The 17,250-nt window shown below is 34.7% G+C and overlaps 1 pseudogene; it reads right to left on the bottom strand.

Moving 5' to 3' along the window:
- Positions 1–2,760: 2,760 nt before the first annotated feature.
- On the bottom strand, positions 2,761–3,071 carry LOC124513548 (60S ribosomal protein L36a-like; annotated as a pseudogene).
- Positions 3,072–17,250: the final 14,179 nt, after the last annotated feature.

The following is a 17,250-nucleotide window of genomic DNA, read 5'->3' as shown; positions in this document are numbered from 1 at the left end:
GTTTTTTTTTTCTTCCACATGAGTGAAATCATATGTTATTTGTCTTTCTCTGACTTATTTCACTTAGTATAATACCCATCTATGTTGCAAATTGCAAGATTGTATTCTATCTTTATGGCTGATTAGTATTTGATGTATATATCAAATATATATATATATATAATACATATATACATATATATTCACATATGTATGTATGTGTATACATAAATATATACACATGTGTATATATACATATGTGTGTATACACACACACACACATACACACACCACCTCTTCTTCATCCATTCATCTATCCATGGACACTTGGGCTGCTTCCATAATTTGGCTATTGTAAATAAGGCTACAATAAAGACAGGGGGATATATATTTTTGAATTAGTGTTTTTGTATTGTTGGGTATATACCTAGAAGTGAAATTACTGGATCATACAGTAATTCTATTTTTAATTTTTTGAGGAAACTCCATAGTGTTTTCCACAGTGACTGCACCAATTCATGTTCCCACCAACAGTGCATGAAGGTTCCTTGTTCTCCACATCCTCACCAACACTTGTTTCTTGTGTTTTTGATTTTAGCCATCCTGATGGATGTGAAGTGATATCTCATGGTGATTTTGATTTGCATTTCCCTCATGATTAGTGATGTTGAACATCTTTCATGTGTCTGTTGACCATCTGCATGTCTTCTTTGGAGCGATGTCTGCTCATGTGTCCTACCCATTTTAATTGGATTATTTGTTGTTTTAATGTTGAGTTGTATAAGTTCTTAATATATTTTGGATAATAATCCTTTATTAAATATGTCATTTGCAAATATCTTCTCCCATTCAGTAGATTGACTTTTAGTTTTGTTCATTGTTTCCTTTGCTATACAGAAGATTTTCTTTTCATGTAGTCTCGTTAGTTTATTTTTGTTCTTGTTTCCCTTGCATTAGGAGATATATCTAGAAGGATGTTGCTACAACCAATATCGAGAAATTGCTGCCTTTGCTCTCTTCTAGGATATTCATGGTTTTATGTCTCACATTTAAGTCTTTAATCCATTTAAATTTATTTTTGTATATGGTGAAAATAAGTGTTCCAGTTTCATTCTTTTGCATGTTGCTGTCGTTTTCCTAACACTGTTTGTGAAAGGGACTGTCTCTTTCCCATTGCATATTTTTGTCTCCTTTTTGAAGATTAATTGGCCATGTATCATGGGTTTATTTTTGGGCTCTCTATTCTGTTCCATTGACCTATATATCTATCTTGAAATCTGGGATTATGATACATCTCATTTTGTTCTTTTCAAGTTTGCTTTGGTTATTCAGGGTCTTTTGGGTTTCCATACAAATCTTAGGATTATGTGTTTTACTTCTGTGAAACATGTTTTTGAAATTTTGATAGGGATTACATTAAATCCGTAGATTGCTTTTGTTTGTATGGACGTTTTAACAATATGTATTCTTCTAATCCATGAGCATGGAATATTTTTCTATTCATTTTCTATTCATTTGTGTTGTCTTTGATTCCTTTTATCAGTTTTATAATTTTCAGGGTACCAGTCTTCCACCTCTTAGATTAAGTTTATTCCTACATATTGTATTATTTTTGGTGCAGTTATGAATGGCATTGTCTTCTTAATTTCTTTTTCTGCCACTTTATTATTAGTGTACAGAAATGCAACAGATTTCTTTATATTTGTTTTGTATCCTGTCACCTTACTGAATTCATTTATAATTCAGTTCTGTTAGTTTTTTGGTGGAGTCTTTAGGGTTTTATATATGTAATATCAGGTCATCTACAAATAGTGAAAATTTTAATTCTTCCTTACCAATTTGGATTTTTATTCCTGTTTCTTCTTGCTGTGGCAAGGACTTCCAGTACTATGTTGAATAAAATTGGTGAGAGAAGACACCCTTGTCTTGTTCCTGATCTTAGGGCAATAGTCTGATGTTAACTGTGGTTTTTTAATATATGGCCTTTATCATGTTACCCTCTAAATTTACTTTGTTGAGGGTTTTTAGCATGAATGAGTGCTTTGTCTATGCTTTTTCTGCATCTATTGAAATGATCATATGGTTTTTATCTTTTCTCTTATTCATGTGATATATCACATTGATTTGCAAATATTGAACCACTCTTGCATCCTACTTGATCATGGTGAATGATTGTTTTTAGGTATTGTTAGGTTCAGATTTGCAACAACATAGATTAACCTGGAAGACATTATGCTAAATGAAATAAGCCAGATACAGAAAGAAAAATACTGCATGATATCCCTTATATATGGAATCTAAAAAAAAAAAAAAAAAACTCTAAAAATGTCAAAATCTAAAACAGTAATAGCATATAGAATGTGATTATCAGGGATATGTTAATTAGCTTGATTGTAGTAATTGTTTCACAATGTATACATATACAAAAGCATCATGTTGTACAATTTAAATATATGCAATTATTATTTATTAATCATACATCAGTAAAATTGAAAATCCAAAGAATTATATGATAGTTGCTACACTTGATTATCTAAAATACTGACTAAAACTCAGAACTCTTCTGGTAGGTGTCTGGTAATTTTTTTGCGGTTTTAATGTGCATGTCCCTTTTGAGTAATGATGATGAGGCAATTTTTATAGGTTAAATATTTGATTTTCCACTTTTGCAAAATGTGCATTTAAGTCTTTAACCAATTTTCCCTTTGATTTTCTCTTTCTTTCTTTCATGAACATAACCTCAATATTTTATTGTCTTCATATTATAACAATATATGAAGCTTAGAACTGGATCACTTGGCTTTTTCTCTTCTTATCTCCTCCCCAGTTCAAAATCTTAATAGCTAGCATTCTCCTACATCTGCACTGGGGCTCAATCCATTCAAGCCTCAGCACAATCTTCTTTGTATTTTAGACTTTTCCCAGAAAATCGGCTTAGTCTACCCACCATAGCCACTCTGCTTCCTGTCATAATGTCACTTTCCCTGGGCATAAATAAAATTTTTGCTTTTCTTGTATTCTGTCACTTTGTGGGGTTGGTGCCTGCCCCGCTTCCTGCAGAAATTCTGTCAGGACTTAGGAATGTTCACCATGTTTGCAAGAACACTATCTGTGGGGAAAGCTAATTACTGATATTTAGACATTTCTTATTAATACTGGTCACTTGTTAGATATATGTATTATAAATATCTGATCCCATTTTGTGGCTTGTCTTTTTATTCTTTTATAAGGATACTTGAATAAAATGATTTATTAAGTTGCATATAGTCCAGTTTATAATTTTTCCCTTATGCTTAGTGGTTTTTGAAAACATCTGTCGGCATAGGGATCATGAAGATATTTTATTTCACTCTTAGAAACTTTTTTGGTTTGTCCTTCCCGTATAGAATTCTATTTCATTTGGAATATAGGTTTTTGTATGTGGAAGGCAGGGTATAGGATTCATCTGGTTACATATGATTAGCTAGCTGACTCAATCAATACATTTATTCAGCAGACTGTTCTCTTACTTCACTACAGAGCCATATTTGTCATATGTCTTTTGGTGGCTATACATGGGTGTGTTTTGGATTTCTATTGGTCTGTTCGTTTATGCTTGTGCTAAGGCATACTGTCTCTATTACTATATTTTAAAATAAGTTTTGATAACTATTGGTTAAGTTCTCTACATTTGTTTCTTCCTCAGTATCGCCTTGGCTATTTCCATTCTTTACATTTTCATATAAATGTAAGAAACTACCTGCCAATTTTTATACAAGATTAATAATGATGCTATTTAACATTTAATAATATTATATTTTAATTATTTTAAAATATAAATGTATAAAATAATGTAAATAAAATAAAATTATATTTTAATTATACTAAAATATTAATAATTAATATTTGATAGACATAATACATCCTTCACTATGCCTTACTTTGCTTGTATTTATAATGAACATTTAAAAATATTTGTGTTTAGCAGTTTCATTTATTTTCTTGTAAATCAACCAAGAGTCAAAACCTTGACTAAATTTGTGCCTGTTGGCAGTCTCAGTGGTATTGCTTTAGGAAAAGTAACTATTGGCTGAACAGTAAGGGTTTATGTGTAGCATTGTGTGTGGGTGGCTGCTTAAATACAGTGCAGGAAATAATTCTCCTTTAGATTTTTTGAGTTTGGGAAGATTCCAGTTTAAAAAAAATAAAGAAGTTACATTAGGGCTTCCCTCAACTGTTCAGCCTCTCTCTAGAGCTTGGATCCCATTATTTGCCATAGAATAGGTGAGGACTCTGGGACCCCAATTGTAGAGACTAAAGGGAACTTATGGGAACATGAGTTAAGTAGTATTCACGGTGGTAAATCTTCCTCAGTAGTAAGTCCAGTGCTCCATTCTTCTCAGTATGGTCACTGTCATCAATGCACGTTTATCACCATGGGGACATGGTGAACTGTCATAATGTAAGAAAGTCCCTGACTAAGTACAATGGATTTTGGTTCTCTGTGTAATCTGAAGAGGAGCCAGTGCTAGTGATACACATGTGCCCTTTCTATGGCATGAAGTCTTCACATCATATTTTATGTTCTTTTGCATAATGACCACTGTGTCTATTTTCTCTTCATGTAAGTAATCCACAGGCAGGTTCTTTCATGTATACTCTCCCCTGTGTCCAGACATGGTTAGGAAGACTCATGAGTGCCCCGTAGTTTGGGAACAGAAAACTTCTCTCTAACAAAGACAGAACTGAAATGCTAGTAGCTCATTTCTTGGGAAAATAAAAGTCAGTTTTTTCCTAGGAGAAATACTTGACTCTTCCTTGATCACTGAAGTAATATACTCTTTATAAAAACATGCAATACTAGAAGTAAAAAGATAAAAGCTTAAAGTCACCATTTTTTCTGAAGATAAGTGCTATTAACATTTTAGAGTAAATCCTTCCAAGTTTTTTGAGATAGATCAATAGACAGGCGGACAGACACTGTTCAAGTCTTTTGTAATCTATATTTTTCACTTAGTAAGATATTGGGACTACCTGTTGTGATTTCTCCATGTCAATGCATATCAACTTGCATCTCTATTATTAGTAAGTGTTGTATATAGTTCACTGTATGAATGTATCATACTTTATTTAACCACCTATGTACTGGTGAAAATGTGGGTGGGCTAATTTATATCCTAAGGTACCAACATAGTTGAGTGAAGGCAGCAGATCACTAGAGGAAAGGACACACATTCACCAAAGTGTTGGGCACATACACAGCAGTGGCCCAGATCTGCTTTCTCCTAGATCTTCATGGGGCTTTAGAAAATAGGTATTGCCAGCAGAGCTTTTATGTACCTATCTTTGCATTCTAAGTCGCTCCCACTGTTTCCGTCTGTCTAGGGCAATACTCATACAACGGCTATGTAAGAAAGCTGAGAGAAACCCACTCACTGCTCTCTCTCTCCCCCTATTATTTCCTACAATGAACCACTATCATTTTAACCCATGAGATCATGATGCTCTTGTGCCCTACAGAAACCAAAGTAAAATCACCAAAGGACCTGCAGGTGGCACCTGCTTCCTATCGCTTTCTCATCAAATATTCTTATAATTTTGGAGAAGGTTTTCAGAATTTTTCCTATCTTATTTTGTGAGAATTTTTTCACTTTCTGCTCTTCACCTTATACATTTTTACATTTTAAGTATTTTTTTTTATTTTGGAAAAAAAACAGATTTATAGAAAAGTGGCAAAAAAAGTAGAGTTCCTATACACCTTTAGTACAGTTACAGTTTCCTCTAATATTATCATCTTATATTATTACAGCACATTTGTCAAATGAAGAATCTAACATCGGTACATTACTGCTAAGTGAACTCCAAACTATTTGGATTTCAGCATTTTTCCATTAATTTCCTTTTTCTATTCTAATTCTTTCAAATATTTTTTTTACCAGTGTTTGTTTTTTTTCAGACTTTCTTATTCTTCCTGGTGAAGATTTTTATGTGCCCAATCTATTCAGTGCAGGTACATGCATACACACACACACACACACACACAGTGCTGATTCAGTGGATCCACATAGTTACTTTTGATCCACTTTACATATCATTGTTCTTCATAAAACAATCATTTTGAAATACTATTCTCAACTTTTGTCATAATTCAGGCTTCTCAAATCCATTAAACTGATATAAAAATGGGTATATTTTTTGAATACCTATTGTGCTTCAAAGAATATTAGATATTTTCTTTCCCTATCCCTAACCTTTCCAGCGTGTCTACTTTCTCTCTATTGATTCCATACTGTCTTCAAACAAATACAAGGGTTTCTCGGGGTTTCCTCAATCAGTTGTCTTTTGGACCCTTGAGGACAAAGTGATATGACTCAGTGAGGCTAAGAGATGTGAAGAAGTAAGTAACACTCCCAAACTGGAATCTGCTATAGTCCAAATTTTGATTTTTTTAATGTTTATTCATTTTTTAATGTTTATTATTTAATGTTACATATTTTTATTTTGAGAGACAGAGCATGAGAAGAAGAGGGACAGAGCAGGTGACACAGAACTCAAAGCAGGCTCCAGGTTCTGCTCTGTCAAACTTGCGAACCCTGAGATCATGACCTGAGCTGAAGTTGATGCTTAACCAACTGAGCCACCCAGTCACCCTATAGTCCAAATTTTAATAGTGGTTATATAATAATTCTAAATTGGGGCACCTGGGTGGTTCAGTCGGTTAAGTGTCCAACTCTTGATTTCAGCTCAGGTCATGATCATGGTTTGTTGGATTAAACCCTACATCAGGCTCAGCTGCTTGGGTTCTCCGTCTCCCTCTCTCTCTGCCCCTCACCCATTCATGCACTCTCTCTCTCTCTCTCTCAAAAATAAATAAAATAAACTTAAAAAAATTATACTTTAGAATAAAATTAATAGTAGATTATAGTAAAATATTATTACAATATTAGAGCAGACTTTATTTTTTTTTTAATTTTTTTTTCAACATTTATTTATTTTTGGGACAGAGAGAGACAGAGCATGAATGGGGGAGGGGCAGAGAGAGAGGGAGACACAGAATCGGAAGCAGGCTCCAGGCTCTGAGCCATCAGCCCAGAGCCCGATGCTGGGCTCGAACTCACGGACCGCGAGATGGTGACCTGGCTGAAGTCGGACGCTTAACCGACTGCGCCACCCAGGCGCCCCTAGAGCAGACTTTAGACTTAAAGATTAGCATGCCAACATGTTAGTAATTGAGTTATGCTAATATTTAATCAGGGGCCAGGTGGCAATATGGGTTGGCAAAGAATATTCCTATAACTTTATAAAAGCATGTGAACTTATAAAACAAAAATTATTTCAAACACATAAAAAATGGATAATATAACTAAAAGTGAAACATGACAATTTGCAAGTTAATACAGCCCCCCCCCCCGCAATGAATGTGAAAGATACGAAAGTACCCTAAAGCATTTAGCAAAAGTGCTACATTTTCCCAAGTCAAACAAATCCTACGCTAAGCTTATAATTGTCAGGCAGAGTAGCAGATAATGTGATTGCAGACATTTGGGAAACACTGAATACTCGTGACAATTTTCCTTTTCTTGGGGTTGCACCCGCCCCAGAAAAACTAAGCTGTCTCAAATGTTGGGAACTTTTTTCCAATTTCAATCTGTATACGTCAAAATTTAGATGTTTGAAGATTTGAGAAAAGTAGCCGATTTACCTTCTGCCAAGGTATGGGGAAATTTATTCAAGGCTTCTAGTCACTATATCTGGGGTCATATTTACTTCAGCACTTAGGTAGGAATTCCGCCTCCCCCACGTATGCTCGTCGTACGTATACACAAACAGTAGTAGCGAAGCTACATGCGATCAGCGTCTCCATCACTGAGCACACACTGAACCCTACAAGCCAACATTAGGCCCTATTCTCAGGGAAGCTCACTTTTTCCCCAAGTGTTCTATTTATGCCTTTTCTAGATACATGAACCCTTCTATCACTTGGAGCAGCTACACTTTCCCACCCATACTGGAGAAAGATCAAATGGTGGTCTCAGGGTTGTGAAGCAATGTTTGTTTCCGGTATTGCAAACCAAAAGCTGCTAATGTGATCCTGAGGCAAGAGTATGCAGATTTAGGATTCTAAGTGACAAATTCATGTTGGGGGAGGACAGAAAAAAATACCTCTGATTTGTAGGAGGTTATCCAGCACTGGGAGGAAAACAAAACAATAACAACAATAAACCAAAATTACAAAGGAAAGAAAAAAACAAGAGGACAAGACCAAGAAGCATTTGCAGATAGAAATGATGAGAACATTGTATTAAGAGTATTCTGAAGAGGTAGGAGACTATGATCAGAGAAGTATAAAGTGTGACCCAGTTCAGTATCTAAACCCTAGCAAGACAGGTATTCACAGATCTTAACTGTTCTAAAGCAGCAAAAATTGTAGAAGTGAATTTCAACAATAAGGCAGAGGAAAACACTTTTGAGCAGTAGAAGACCTTTAGGATTTTTTGTCTTCCAGCTACAGCTGGGTGATGCATAAAATCTGTCCCTCTGAAGAAGACACCAAGGAAGGCATTCTGCAAAGTTTTGATAGAACTTGTTCTCACTTGAGTATCACTCAAGACAGTTCCTGAATTTTCATCAGTATGTACGCTGGGAAAAAAGGAAGAGAAATACAGCAATGGGTTCAGGACATATTATTTTAAATACTTTCTATTGAATAATTTGAGAGGAATAGGAATTCTTAATAATTTTTGTATCAATACTGATATACAGAAACAATCCATCTAAACTGATAAATCATGACCAAATGTAAGATAGAAATCGCTTAATAAATATTTATTGTAGAATATCTATTGGGAAGCTAGCACTGGCAGGTCAATATTCCACAACCCAGGGATATCAAAGTGTAGAAAACCTGCAAAAACTCTGTATTTAGGAAATATGCAGTCCACAGACAGTGATTTCATGAGATTTAATCATGTAGCAGTGGTCAGTGAGAAGCAAGTATGTTGGAAAGGGAAAAAGGAGTCATGCTCAGTTCAGGGTTTGACTATAATGAGAAGAGATTGCCAGGTAATAATGTTATTGCTACAAGTATATAATTTATAATTTGTGTACCAATCCACAATTTAATAAAAGAAATATATTTAACCCATACTGGGTAACTAATTTTCACATCATCTCTAATACATTTTTTATGTCTTCAGATAGTAAAATTTCTAGGTAATATGATGATACAGTGAACCAGGCATGCCTACGTTTATTTGATGTTGATATTCTCAAGCCAGGGAAAACTGAATCATATTACCCCCTGTAAAACAATGTCTGAATCAAGCTTGGTTACTTTTGGATGAATCTCCTTTTTCATAATAAGTTGAAACTTTCTAATAAATATTGAACCATAAAGATAAAGTCACTATAAATCTAAAAGTTAAATCTCGAAGTGCTCCGAAGCCTTCGTATCATAAGGCAGTTTATGCATACATCTATCCAAAAGATGTACGCTTCCTCTAAATACCTTATTACTTGAGCTGTCAATTCTGAATAAATTATGCTAAATATGACCTATCTGTGTGAGAAGAGATATGGCTTAGTGTATGATGTGAATAGTTAGCATCTGCAAATGAAATTTAGTGATCTGTGGATAATTGGAATTCATTGTTTAATGGTTATGTGTTCTAAGTTCTCATTCCCTTAGTTATCCAGCCTTTACTATTTGTCCAGTACCTTGATGGTTTAAGAAAGCTTTATTCTTTTCTGTGAAAAACATAAGACAGTCAACATCTCTTTTTTTTCCAGAATGACCATTACTAAGGCAAAGGGGATTCCCATCCCCCTTTGTTTCATATTTTGCTTTTCAATATTATTTATTCAACAAATGATCAGTGAGTACCTGATTTGATTCAAAATCTGTCTTCTCTATTTATGGTGGAATGACAAATGAAGCATGTTCCTGAGTCCTTGAAAAATTCAGAGCAGTGGGAGATTTAGGAAAGTCAATAAATAATAATATAAAAATTGGAATGTGAGCAATGTCCTATGCAATTGTATAGGTGGCAAAGGCTAATAGTGTAGATAAAGAAACAAGACTACTGTCAAAAAGAAACGTAATATTTGACTTGCAATTCAAAGGACGAGAAGGAGCTCACTGGGCGAATATGGGTGACAGTAAGAAACTAATAATTCTGGCAGAGAAAACAGGATAAAAAAGAGAAAATATGTCTATGCTTGAGGATGTCAGAGGGACAGGAGAAGGAAATGTAAGAGATTTCCAAGGGCCCTGATTAGAACAGTAACAGGACTGGAAATTTTATTACCTAGTATCTGTCTTTGAGACACAAATTGGTGTCTCAATTTAGCATTTGTAGAAACAATCATTTCTCTAGAACTTTCAAGAACTCACATTGAATTAGGCTTTCTTCTTTTTCTTTTTCTTCATGATTTTACCGGGGTGTTCTAATTCTTATTCATTAATTTGTGCTACTGAACATTTCCCTTATTTTCCCTTTAGTACTCACTACTATGCCAGTCTCTCGTTTTACCCCAAAACCTGGTAATATTTTATGCCTACATTTTTACTAAGGTATGTCATCATTGCATTTCTTACATATATTCCTTTATTTCAGCTTCTTAAATTCTTTATTTTTGTCTGCACATGATTTCCCTTAGCAGACTCATTCATTTCGAAGGCTTCAAATATTGGCAGATTCTATCCTGAACCAAATTTTGTCAGACTCCTCTGAGCTGTCTTCTTGCCCAGGCCTCAACCTTGGCCTGCTGACCTGCCCTTGGCCTGCTGAGGTCAATCTTAGGGAAGAATCCTGCTAGTTAAGTTTAGGAAGAATCTGCAACTCTAGATATCTGATCAAGTTCTTCATCTCCTACCCTTGATTTGTAAGTCCTTGGCCTGCCTTTAGCAAGAATCCTGTTAAACCAGTTTAGCAAGAATCTTTTTCTCCTTGGTATCTTAATCAAGTTGTTCTTCTTAATTTTCTGTGTATTCAGATGCAAGTTAAATCTGTCTCTGCTATTGAAATAGTCTTAAGTAACTACAAGTTACTGCTTTAATAACTAAAGTTGTTGCTTTAACAACTGTCAGAATAATTTTTAAATGTTTATTTTCTAGGGAGAGAGAGAGAGCGTGAGAGAGAGTGGAGGAGGAGCAGAGAGAGAGGGAAAGAGAGAGAATTCCCAGCAGGTTCCATGCTGTCAGTGCAGAGCCTGATGCGGAGCTCCAACCCAGGCACCATGAGATCATGACTTGAGATGAAGTTGGACACTTAACAGACTGAGCCACCAGAAAAATTTTCTGCCCCAGAAAAATTTCTTTTTAATACAGTTTCACCTCCATGTGAATAGCTACCAAATCACTCTCCCATGAGTACATGATTAACCGGTTTTCTTTCTGCTGTATAGCATCTCAGTCATCAAATGTTTTTTTTCATATAAGCCTGAGTCTCACAAATGGACTCTGTATTTGAGATAACATCCTTTTCTTATTATAGGCTTGGAATTTCAATATCGTTCTGAGCACCATATTTCACTGCCCTCTTCCCTCATATTTCAGTCCAAAGTTATGTGCATCCTTCATTATCCATGTCCTCTGCATATGTTCAGCCTTTTCATTCTGTCTCCTGCCTCTCTAATTCACAGCTTTGTCAATCCATCTTGGAATCCTTCATTAGCCTACTAATTGGTCAGTCTTTTCCTACTCTTTCTCCCTTTTAACCCTCCTGTAAAATACCATCGCTGCATTTTTCACAAAATAAAACTTTAATCTGGTTACATCATACTCAAATACTTCTATTGCTCCCCAGTGCCTACAAATATATTTTCCAAAGATCATATGTAACTACTAGTGATATCTAAAACAACTTAGGTGATGAGCACATATCTTCACATTATTATAATATGTCATGTTAATTATTATTTGTGTTTAATAATTATAATAACATAAAATAGTGTTATTTTCTGTGCATGTCACTACACTTTTTTTTTATTAGTAATTAATTTTTTTCTAGTAGCTGACAGTTCTTTAGTATAAAGCAGAAATTATAACACAGTAAATGTGAGAACGTAGTTCTCAGTTCCCTGGTTCTGGACTGAAGTTCTGCCTCATCTATGTACCCTTTGCTAAATTATGTAATATCTTATGCTTTAAATTTCCAATTTGTAGGATCAAGATAATTATGGAACCTACCTGAAGAGGTTATTATTATGTAGTATGACTGAGATAATTTGTGTAGGTTACAAGACTGAGTACAACTTAATGTTTGGTAAAAAGTAATGCCAGTTATTAATATTGTTAGTAATAATAAACCACAATTTTAAATTAAAATTCACATTGTGACCTAGTTTTTTTCTTTATTTTCTCCTTTCTCTTTGTTGAAGCATATTTAACCAGTACTGAAAAAAAAAAGATTTTTAAAATTCAAATGTTAAAAAAATATGACAGGAAATAATTCATTTTAGTATATAGTAAAAGCATCTGCCACAGTTTCACACATGAATTTAAGAAAGTACTTAATGATGCTGCATTATTGTCAGTCAAGTTAAGACCATGGCGATAATTTGTGACTATCCTTCAGTTGGTGAAGGGATAATTAGTTCCTACACACAACTTCTTTTCCCCATGACACTTGTTGGCTTTCATACAGAAACACTCTCATTGGCCTATTAAGTTGGAGGAAAAACTTCATCTTCCTAGATGTAATATTCAACCACTGATATAGTGCACATAATTAGGGCTGGCTTTGCAAATTAGCCAAAAGTCATCTGAACCAACTAAATTTCTCCTCACAAAGTAAATTTACATCAAGAATATATACATGAGGAGGAATACATGTCATAATTTCAAAGCTCAAATCATGTAGTTAATGCTTCAGTAAGAGTGAGTTGCATGCATTACGTTATCTGAAATATATGCTTATAGATTTGTATGAAACATCACTGAAAATATTTTAAACATTTTGAAAATCTCTTAAATTACCTTTCTTTAAGACCATAATTCACAGCCGGTGTGAGTGGAAATATAATCCTTTCCAATATTCTGTGGCTATTTCCAAATAATTAAATACATTTACGGAAGTTTAGATTCTGGATACTACCTCATGGCTGTAGCAAAACAAATGTTTGTTGAAAAATAATTTATATAATTTGGCGGGGGGTGGGGGGGAAGGTATCCTAGAATTGAACCTCTTCAGAAAGGTTGATTAAGTATTTTTAATGTTTTATTTTGAAATAATTTTACTTACAGAAGTGATATAAAGACAGTACCGAGTTCTAATGTGCTCTTCACCCAGCTTCTCCTAGTATGAATATATTTCATAACTAAGGCAGAAATATCAAAACTAAGGAAATAACATCAGTATAGTACTATTAACTAAAGTACAGACTTTCTTGGATTTCCTCATTTTTTCTACTGATTTTATCCAATTTTGGGCAAAAACCTGCGTTTAGTCTTATTCTTAGTGTTTTCCACCCTGTATCGAGCAGTCATATTGTTCATTTCGAGTTCTCCAGACTTATGGGATGTTTTTTTTTGTTTGTTTTTTGTTTTTTGTTTTTTGTTTTTTGTTTTTACTTTGCATACAGGTAACCTCACTCTTTAAAGTATTAAGCTTTTGGGGCACCTGGATAACGGTTGAGCATTCAACTCTTGGTTTCAGCTCAGGTCATGATCTCATGGTTTAGGGGGTTCAAGCCCCATGCCAGACTCTGCACTGGCAGCATGGAGCCTGCTTGGGATTCTCTGACCCTCCCCGAATTGTACCATCTCTGCCTCTCTCAAAATAAATAAACTTAAAAAAATAAAGTATTAAGCTCTAAAGATTATGGTGAAAACATGCAGTGCTCTCTCCCCCATACAGAATTGTTCTATTGCTCCCCACATCCCTTGATATTGCCCTTCTATTATTATCCCCTCTTTCCATTTGTAGCATCTAACAAGAGCTGACCTGTTTTCTGTTCCGTTCTGTTGCCTTTTCTAGATTGTCATATAAATGGAGTCATCCATCAGGTAGCATTTGGATTTGGCTGGTTTTGCTTAGCTCAATGTGTTTAAGATGCATCTCTGTTTTGCCTGAATCAGCTGTTTGTCCATTTTTATTACTAATATTTCATTGTGTGGGTATACCAGTGTTCATTGATCCTCCCATTTTGACAAACATCTGCTTTGTTTCTGGCCTGAGGTTAGTCATGAACAATTTTCTTTTTGTCTGTAAACTTCATAATAAGAAAGCAAATATTGCAACTAAAAATATCTCAAAAATCTGCACAGAGTTCACCAGAGAAGTTATACTAAAGGCTACCAGCATATTTCAAGTCTCAACATCACTAGTCATTAGAGAAATGCAAATTAAATCCACAATGAGATACTACCACATATTTACTTACTATGATTTTTTTTGTAAAAAAAAGATAAAAAGAAAACAATTGACTCTCCTAAGTGCATGAATACAATTTACTTCTGTATACTCATCATAAATATTGCAACCTTGTTAAACTTTCTTAAGCAAATAGGCCTCCTTAAAGGAGAGAATGGGTTTTCAGCTTTTGCCTTTATGTCGAGCTCTGAGAGCTCTGGGGGGACAGACGTGGTGAGTCCAAACAAGCTCATCAAGAACTGTTTCTTAGTTTTCTATAGCTTTGTGGACCTCATGGATGCAAGGCAAATAATTGGCTTTCAGAGTTAGGTGTTTTGGGAGCCTGTCTCTCAGAATGAACTTTAAAAGTTAGGGAGCCAGATGTGGGATGCAACCCTCTTCTCAGGGGCAAACTGAGAGCTTTGAATTCCCTCCTTAAGTATATGGCCCTGTGCTGGGGTAGGGTTTAGGATGAGAGTGTGTCTCAGCCTTTCCTACCAGTTTTGATAGAAGCATTTCTTCATTTGCCTGATATGTAAGCGTCACTGAGCTAGCTTCTGGATTTCATTCAGAAGAAATTGCTCCGTTTGCAGTTGTTCATTTGATGTGTCCATGCAAAAGGTAAATTCAGGAGCCTCCTATGTTGCCGTCTTGGACTAGAACCTCAAAAACTCTTCTACTAGGAGTTAAGAGAGTTGACCTTTGGTCCTGGTTCAACCATTAAAGAGTGATTTGAAACATATCACTAAATCTCTCAGACCATTTCCTTATCCATAAAATGAGATTTGTGCAACAATATATATCTCATGCTAAAAATTCTGTGATTATGAATTATAGAGTTTGAGTGTGAGACAAAAAATTGTGGGGTGAAGGTATCTATCACTGGTAATAGGGGCTAGCTGAAATAATAAAATTGGAGAAACAAAGTATAAACTTATAGGAAAGCACAGTTATCCATTTTTTAAGTTAAAATAGCCTTAAAAGTTGTCAATAGAGGGGCGCCTGGGTGGCTCAATCGGTTAAGCGTCCGACTTCAGTTCAGGTCACGATCTCGCAGTCCGTGAGTTCGAGCCCCGCGTCGGGCTCAGTGCTGACAGCTCAGAGCCTGGAGCCTGTTTCAGATTCTGTGTCTCCCTCTCTCTCTGCCTCTCCCCCGTTCATGCTCTGTCTCTCTGTCCCAAAAATAAAAAAACATTAAAAAAATTTAAAAAAAAAGTTGTCAATAGAATATCTATAGACTGATCTTTGAATTAGTTAAATAAGAAAGTGCAGTGATAGGAAGACTTCTATTAAAGATTATGTGAGTTGAAATCAAAATTAGATGATTTTTGAATTCAATTAACTCAGTAGAAGGAATAAAAGATGTGTAAGAAGTTACTACACAAATTATTAAAAGAGGCTGCTATAGAAAGTTGTGTTTAAAAGTTGATCAAAGTAAAACTGACCAAGAACAAAGTGTAAGGATGCCCAATGAACACGTAATATACCAGATTTCAAGAAATTTAATTGTGAGGATACAGGACCCAAATGTGAAACATGGGGTACATTTGCCCCATTAGTGTAACTGGCAAAGCGTGACCTTGATTGAGCTATTCCATTAATTACTGATTATGGTGAAGTTATCCTACATGTTACTTACAACCATATGCTGGCTACAAATTTCTGATATTGAAATCTCAACAGAGTTGAGATAGAAAATTTCCTCACCTTTGTTGGCTAAAGAGCTGAACTTGAAATGAATTTAATTGCACTCATATTTACATAGTGCTACTTTTAGAGATAATATTTTCATTAGTACCCTGCTCATTTATATGTTTGTTGAGTTACTTAAATTTTTTGAACATTAAGGAGAATAATATTTTAGGCTCATGCTGTTAATTTGAAATATTGAAGATAATTTGATTAAAAGTTTAACTATTATGTCAGTGTTGGACATTTGATGTATTGCATTATGTGTTTGATCAATTGTGCATTAGTTATAAACTAGTAGTAATAATCATTCTCATTCTTAAGTAGTAAAGGACACTAACATACCATAATAAGTAAATGCCATAATAATTGCCAGTAAAACCATCATAAACACAGTGCTACACCAAGACTGGATAACTTCAGAAGAATTACAGTGACTATGACAAACATATAAAAAGAGCAATAATTATAAGAAAGGAAGACGTATTTGAGATTCCCTTATAAATAAATGGGAAAAGGATAAAGAATATTTTCAACTACTTTTTAAATCATCTATATAATTTTATTTTTAAGAATAAATAGCAGATGAGATAGTCACCTGTCAATGCATGTAAACATTTAAATAATTATTATTAATATTGCCTTGTGAAATTTGTGACAATATTTGTTTAGGTCATTTTGACAATGTCTGAGAAGAAATTTGATGAAAAGAAGACATTCTTTGGCTGAATTTTTCCCAATATTCTTTAGTCTTTCTCCTTCAGTGATGACCAAAGGTAGATTTTCTCAACATGTAGCTTGTCAACTGGCATACTTTTAAAAGTTAACAGAAAGAAGTTATTGGAGTTGTTGGTGGTGGTGGTGGTGGTCGTGATAACGACTTGTACTGTTACTAGTTTAGGTCTTTAGACTTTTCTGACTCAGAGATTAAATACTTTCTCAAAGACACTTATCCATGTTTGCACAATTAGGTTTTGTTTCACCAAAAGCAAGTAGCCAGACCTAAACATAGTGGCATGAAGTTTCCAGGGAATGAGAAATTTGTAACGGGCCACGTGCATAGTAGGTATTCAATAAATATTGAATTAAATTCAGAGGCTTTTTCTTGGTCTCACAAGTCATCTTTTGTTCTCATTAACTGGTAGTTGTTTCCCCATTAGTAATTTCCTTTCATACCTTCTTTCAAAGACTTAGTGTTTTCTTTCCTCTCTTGTGTTGCAGGCTATGCTGTTTTGTTAACTAACAGTAA

This window comes from Lynx rufus, unplaced genomic scaffold (genome assembly GCF_022079265.1).
Source record: "Lynx rufus isolate CCGP_SWC_20201006 ecotype Redwood Valley unplaced genomic scaffold, mLynRuf1.p SCAF_1, whole genome shotgun sequence".
NCBI classification, from domain to species: domain Eukaryota; kingdom Metazoa; phylum Chordata; class Mammalia; order Carnivora; family Felidae; genus Lynx; species Lynx rufus.
The sequence above is the reverse complement of the archived record's forward strand: the minus strand, read 5'-3'. Positions and strand labels throughout refer to the sequence as shown.